The sequence below is a fragment of the Bactrocera dorsalis genome, chromosome 1 (assembly GCF_023373825.1).
Source record: "Bactrocera dorsalis isolate Fly_Bdor chromosome 1, ASM2337382v1, whole genome shotgun sequence".
NCBI lineage: Eukaryota > Metazoa > Arthropoda > Insecta > Diptera > Tephritidae > Bactrocera > Bactrocera dorsalis.
Genome location: NC_064303.1, coordinates 73,410,658 through 73,419,007, shown reverse-complemented (window position 1 = coordinate 73,419,007; position 8,350 = coordinate 73,410,658).

Here is an 8,350-nt window from a genome sequence, read left to right as displayed (position 1 = left end):
TCCATCAGATCCTTATTAATAAATCAGACAGGGAAAAAACGGCTTTTAGTGTAAATGGAGCTAAATACGAATTTCTTCGTATGCCATTCGGCCTGAAAAACGCCCCATCTATTTTTCAAAGATGCGTGGATGATATCCTTAGACCATATATCGGGAAGTTCGCGTACGTCTATATAGACGATGTTCTCATTTATTCTTCCTCTCCTGAAGAACATATCGAACACATCCGCATAATCATAAATGCCCTTCACCAGGCCAATATGAAAATCTCTAACGAAAAATCTCACTTTTTCAAAGACTCTGTTGAATACTTAGGGCATATAATTAAATACAACAAGATTACAGTTGACCCAACAAAAATACAGACTATTAAAAATTTCCCTATTCCTACAACACTGAAGGAACTCAGATCCTTCCTAGGTCTCGCAAGTTACTATAGAAAATTTATAAAGAATTTTGCAGCCATCGTCAAACCACTAACTACGTTCCTCAGAGGAGAGAACGGTGGCATATCAAAGAATCAAAGTGCAAAAATAAAAATCACTTTAGACGAACCTGCACTAAAAGCACTGAACATAATAAAAGAAGAACTACAAGCCCAGGTCGAACTCTTCCAACCAAATTTTAACAAACCTTTCGAATTAACCACAGATGCTAGCAATTACGCTATAGGAGCCGTATTATCCCAAAACCAAAAACCCATATCATTTATTTCACGAACGCTCAGTGAAACAGAACAGAATTACTCCACAAATGAGAAAGAGTTACTCGCAATTGTATGGTCACTACAGAAACTACGCAACTACTTGTATGGTATAGCAGATTTAACAATATACACCGACCATCAATCTCTAATATTCTCCATATCAGAAAAAAACCCCAATACAAAATTAAAAAGATGGAAAAATTTCATTGAAGAATATGGTGCAAAAATCGTTTACAAACCCGGACATCAGAACGTGGTCGCTGATGCCCTTTCTCGTCAGCAAATAAACAACACTTTAAATTCTGATGACTCCCAACATTCAGCACAAAGCTCACCAACACAAAGACTCAAACGAGTAAAAAAACCAGTAAACTCCTTTAGAAACCAAATTATTGTAAAACGATCAGATCAGAACCCCATCGAAATATTCTCACAAAACATATTTTCTAACAGCCGACACACGATCTTTTTTAATACGAAAACTGTATTACTAGATAGACTAAAAAATGTAATTAGACCAAAGATAACTAATGCTATACAAATAGACGAGCAAATGTTATTTTACGTCGAAAATGACATTATCAACACATTTCCAACTGTATCGATTGTACTAGCGCAAAAATTGGTGGACGATATTACCGAAACCGAACAACAAGAACAGATCATACAAGACACACACAGACGTGCTCACAGAAACTACAAAAACAACGCACAGGAAATCTCGCTCAGATACTACTGGCCAAACATACGTGACGCTTGTAAAAAAGAAGTACAAAACTGCGAAATCTGCCTCACAAACAAGTATGAACGCCGACCAAATAAACAACCAATAGGATCAGCACCGATACCGAACAAAGTAGGCGAATACATACACTTAGACTTATTTTTTATGAGCAACAATATGTACATTAGTTCAACCGACAAATATTCCAAATTCTGCTATTTGAGACAAATACCATCAAAGAAAGACACATACAAATATGTTGACGAGATACTGTCACAAATATACCCAAACGCAAAGTTTGTAATGACTGATAACGAGTCAACATTTACTGGCATATGTGCACAACAAATATACAAGCGATTACAAATAACGCATACCAAAACTCCAGCCTATCATTCGACAACAAACGGTCAAGTTGAAAGAACGCATAGCACAATTATCGAACTCGCAAAAGTATTAGCGCATCAACACAGTTCGGCTCCTGACGATCAGATATTTGAAGCAGTCCGACAGTACAACAAAACAATCCATTCGGTAACCAACCACAAACCCGAGGACGTGTTTTTCAATCAAAGGGAATATCCTGGCATCAAAGAGCGTCTTCAACAAAACCAACAGAGAGTTTTGCGATACCATAACCGTAATCGGAAACAGCTCAAATACAAAGAAGGAGAGGTAATATATTCAAAAACGCATAGACGAAACAAAAACGGAAAAAAATACGTGAAACACATAGTAAAAAAAGACAACGGAGAAACAATAACGACCAATAAAAAAGTAATTATCCATAAAGACAATATCAGAGCAAAAGCATGTACGGAATAGTATTTACCTTACTTTTCTCTATCGCACTTTGCGACAATATTATAGATTTAAGCCATAGGAAATATGTACTAGTAGAAACTGATCCTGTTTACATTTATCAGGATACAGCTTTCTTGTATCACATATCCAATCTCTCAAAAATATTGGCGCCATACGAAAGTATAATGAAATCATCATTCAATCTAGAAGACCAACCCCAAACTCAAATTTTAGTAAACAAAATCGAAACTCTGAAAACTCAACTCATTCCCAATATTTATAGATCCAAAAGATCACTTAACTTTCTTGGTTCCATGTTAAAATTCATCACGGGCACACCAGACCACGATGACCTTGTGGAAATAAAAACTTCACTTAATTTGCTAATAGAGAATAATAATAAGCAAAAATTAATTAATTCACAGTTCGAAAGAATACTCGAAAGCCTTGATCCCAAAGCAATAACCGAAAACATTGTTATATCAGAAGTTTATAATGAACTCAAATCAATAACTAACACTATAAATTTTGCAAAAACTAATAATTTCTATTCTGGCACATTAAATTTGAAAGACGTGTACGATTTAATAAACCATGAAAAGTTAGATCTTCCAATAATTAATATATTAGAACTAGCTGACCCCGCAGCCGTTGTCCTGCGCGAAATTATGTGTTTTGAAATGAAAAGACAAAAATTCATATTTTATTGATAATCATTTATTTGCTATTTGTCTATATTTTTCTTCAATGTAACGCAGCTTGATAAACAAAATTTTTTGGTTTCTGTTCCGGTGCGTAAATGTACAGAGAAGATGGTTTTCCAACTCTTGAGCACGCCACGTATATCTGGCCGTGTGAAAAACATAGCATTTCCAAATGTATGCCACCCACTATGCGACTATTCTGTTGATCGTCATTTTAAATTCAATTTTCACTGGAAACGGAATACTTTTGAACCGAATTGGCAAATCGTTAGAACTCAAAAGAAATCCGTAGAATCAAGCATTCTGTCCCTTATATTTGATAGGTGCATCACAATCAGATTGCGATGATGCGGTGACATACCAGGCCTCTCCAAAGAATTTACAAATTCCACTGGTAATTCACGGTGTCGTCTTCATTGTCAGACGATCGATCGATTTGTATGATTGCAAGTCTCCTGGAATTTGACTTTGAATTTTCCAGTTTAAGTCAACAACATAGGTATTTGTGGCAGCTAAGATTGCTCGTACACTCAAGGAATCGTACTTACGACAGTTTGGCCAATGTTCGTATAAACATTCGTGATGAGTCCATCTTTCGTGAATTGATAAACGGCATATGGGATTGATATCAGACCATGGGAAGTATCAATCAGTATTGACCCATTTCCAATTCTTGTCGTATGCAATGTAAAATGTCTTCGGCAATGTAATTTTTGGTCGTATCCCATAACGCGGATTTGAAGGCTGATCATCGCGAAATGTGTGTGAACTTCAGTGGCATTCGTTTTTCGGGTGGATTGTGTAAGTTCATTCTAATGCATTAGTTGAGAACGCACCTGGATGTCTATCTACTGGATGACCCTGCTTTCTGCGTAACAATTTCTTCGATGATGCATCCCATGTATAATATCAACGTATTTCGAATAGAGCAATGTTCTCGCAAACGGATCACTGACGGAAGTTGAGAAAAAACTCGCTAATGTTAATTTTGTTGCTGGTGGTGTTTCTGTTGACTGTACTGTATTCTCTGGGTTGAAATAGACTCTTTGGTCATTCCCCAAATTAACTTCGAGACGCACAACAGTCGGAAAACGTTCATGAATTTCAAAAGAAATATCGTACAAAGCACTTTATTTCAGTTCACGTATCGACCGTGTCGTTTAAAACCAATAACCGCCATGTTGCTTCCTATGGTGACGTATTTACAAACGCATTTTATCGATTACACCAAACTACAATACGCAACATTCACATGACTTTTGAATGTGAATTAGACAATAGTGGCGAATATGGTACGACCCATGTTTTGTCAACTTTGATGTGTTGTTAACTTCGATATTTACGCCGATAGAGTGGATATCCATCATTTCCAGCTTGTGTTTCAGAAAAGCACATGGATAATGTTTCGCGCATTTATTGTCAGGCATACAAACCGAAGTGTGATTGTGGTGTCCGCAAGGTCCATGAACCATGTTGGTTTTCGTCACTTCATATAATACTGGATCTTTCTCTGCATCATTAATTTCCGCAGAAATGAGTTCATTAATTTGATCTGGTGTGACAACCATCCACCATCCAAAGAAGAATATGTACGTGCGGCAAACCTCTCTTTTGCTACTCAACAGAGTACATTTAGCATCTAACAGTACCACATATACCTACCCTACTCCAAGATAAACTCCATGAAACATCGTAACTGTTGTTTGAAAAGTCGTGCTGTGACATCGTGACGATCGCTTGCTTATTGACCGCGATCCATAATTCCGCACGTATGTCACCGCATTCTGGGAGTACTTCTTGCCTTGCCTTGCCTTTGGCTGCCATACTTTGATGGACCGATATTAGGGCGACCTCTTCGTGGCTTCGTAACAAATTTCAATCTGCAATTGACCTCTTTGTGTGAAACGCACGTAAAGTTTTCACTGAATAATTTTTCTTTTCAATAGCCGGAATAAAAAAGCAAGCGACCGTAATTGAACTATTCAAATAATTTACAAATCAAAATATTGAAAAACAAAACATACAAAAATGTTTATGGAAAAAAGATACTTTTTGGAATTATCCTAAAAAAAAAAGTATTCTCGTTGTTTGGGCGGAGACCTATCCGAATTGGTGGTAATCACCGAAATCGGTCCAGGCGTTCTCTAGTTATAAGCTTAGTAACTAACATCACTTTCTTTTATAGATATTAAGCGATGTGATAAAAACTTGATCCACAGATATCGCCTTTTTCTTTGGCATCGTTTTGTTTAATACACGTTTACACCAATTTAAGGTTTGAATATTGGATACTGCGATGGGAGCGCCATCTATCGGTCAAACATTTCAAATTTAAAAATTGATTAAAAATGAAAAAATAATTTAAAAAACATTTTCCAGTGGACCAAATTGTAAATATAAACCATTCCCGAATCTCCTTGAACGTACACACAAAATTTCATCAAAATCGGTCCATCCGTTTAGGAGCAATCCCAAGGCAAACACACGGTCAGAAGATTTATATATATAAAGATATGCCGACATTCATATATGTTACCTACAACAAACAATTATAACAATATACAAATATCCTATCCTTGAAACTAAATGTAGCTTATTTAATGTATATCCTTTAGCATATAAGCATGGTAAAATTAATTTAGACCCTAAGATCGCAAAGTGTAACGATTATCAAAGAATATCTAAATGTAGAAATTATATGGGTAACTTTATTTGTAAATCAGAACCCGCTGACAATTGTACTATAAAAATATTAGAAGACAAAACAGCACAATGCGAAACAACCCACGAAAATAATGCTCCACTTCGCATCCTAGAGAATGGATACATTTTGACAGATTACCAGCATAATTGGAACAACATGCATATATCAGGCCCTAAATTGATACACTTCAATGAATCCACGAACATCGATAACATGACATATTACAATCATCAAAGACAACTCAGAGAAATAATACACAATCAACACAACGAAAAACTTGAAGTACTCCGTATCCTTTCTTCAAACTCAATATACAAATTCAGCAATATCCAAACGCTCTCAACATTTTTGATACCTATTGTAGAAAATCCAGTACATTTTACGTTCTTCATCATAATAGGATTCCTTACTTTAGTAGTCACCACTTACGGTATGGTACACCTCTGCCGATATCGCGTAAATAGAAGAATGCTTCACAGACAAAGGCAAATTGACGAAATATACGAAGTCGAATTGAATCGTCTTCAACAACAACAATCTGTAGCAGCATAGCGAGGACGCTCCGTTTTAAGAAGGAGGGGAGTTAACGACATAGCCTCGCTCCGGGTCACACACACTCACACACATCTTATCTCCTAATATACATTCCGAACAAAGGCGAACTATGTATGTAAACCGATAGAACTCGCTTTGACATGCACTATCAGTCGAACAATAGAAATGAACATGCATTATCTAGAAAGGCATTCTCAACATGTAAACAACAAACATCTGGCAATGGAATAATCCACTGCGATAACCAACTCCGCATCTCAAGTAATAGCAAGATAGCAGATATCGAATTACAACAAAGAAGTCGCATGCAGATAACAGCAGCCGCATTTCATTAGTATAAATAGCTGTAAGATCTTATATTAAAATTTAGTTCTTAAGAATAAAGACACGCATTTCGGCGTATAAATAAAATTGTTTAAATTCTTGAACTCATATCGTGTAAACGATATTAACTCGCAACAACGCACCGGATCCACTGGCACCTTCTCTGGGGGTAAAGCCCGCAGGGAGCATCCTATTAGTAGATGCGCTGGGGTTAGTGCCTCGCCGTCGTTGGGGTCCTGGCTCAACGGTGTTAGGGGGCGAGAATTGAGGATGGCCTCCACTTCTGCCAGTAGTGTTGACAGTTCCTCTGCGGTCAGTAGCACGTTGCCGATTACGCGAACGACGTGATGCTTAGCGGACTTCACCGCGGCTTCCCATAACCCGCCAAAGTGCGGCGCCCTCGGTGGTATAAAGGTGAAGCTGCAACCTTCTTCTGCGGCGAATCCCTTCACTTCTGCTGACTGGGCAAGAAACGCCTCTTTCAGCTCGCGCAGCTTGCGGTCGGCGCCGACGAAGTTGGTGGCGTTGTCGCTGAATATCTTCGTCGGCATCCCTCGGCGTCCAATGAACCTTTTTAGGGCGAAAATAAATGAATTAGAAGATAGGTCCGAAACTAATTCTAAATGTACTGTTTTGAAGTGAAGCAAACGAAAACTGCAATGTATGTTTTTACGGGTGGTCGACCGCGTATTTTTAGAGTTGTGTATATCGGAACACAAAAACCTACGCCACATATAAGAAAAGGCCGTAGTGCTCGAAGTCTTTCGGCTGGAAAATTTCCCATTATTTGGTTTTGCAACTTCGGCTTGTAATGAAAACAATGTATACAGTTTCTTACGGTTCTACTGCAAGCTTCTCGGGCATTAATTAACCATATGCGTTCTCGAAGAAGCGCAACCAACGCTTTAGCCCCAGCGTGGTGATTTCGAATGTGCAGGAACCGTAAATACGTTGTAACGAAGTGCGAACTTTTATTTAATAAAAGCGGAAATTTGGCATCGTATGGGAGAGGTGCATTTAATAAGCGACCTCCTACTCGGATTAATTTGAACGACAGCGACTTATCCGAGTATTCATGCAAAAACGGGTTGAGTTTTTGCAAGTTTGCGGGTAGGGTGGTGCCTTTATGCAATTTTTGAATAACATCCGAAAATTCTGAATGTTGGACCACGTGTGCAATTTTTAGAAAGCTCAAGTTTAGCTCTTCTGAAGTCAGATCTTGGCCTCTGGAGGATTTTGGTGGTCGCCTGATCCATCGTAATATATATGCGACCACACGAAGCAATTTTTTATGGGAAGAAAATTTTTCAATAAGGTCCAATATTGAATTTTTCTCAGTAGTCGAAAGTAATGTAAATGTATTTTTCTTCTTCTCTAATGCTTCGTCTTCTGGTGAGAGCTGGAAGTGGTTATTAATTGGCCATAATGCAGGGTCTTCTAGGAGGAACTGTGGACCGCCAAACCATATTTAATTATTCAATTCGTCCACGTTACAACCCCGAGACACTTGATCCGCAGGATTTTGTTTCGTTGGCACATGTCGCCAATGTACTTTGTCAGTCAACTCTTGGATTTCGGACACTCTGTTTGCGGCGAAGGTTTGTAGTGAAGATGGATGTGTTTTAATCCAATGTAAAACGATTTCAGAGTCTGTCCAAAATGTTATATTTTCGAAATGTCGACTCAACATAGGAGTAGCGACTCTTGACCATAATTTCGAAAGAAGATGTGCTGCCGAGAGCTCAAGACGCGGAAGAGATTTGGTCTTCAGCGGAGCCACTCTAGACTTTGCAGTAAGCAGCATGCATTTAATACCACTAGCAGATTGG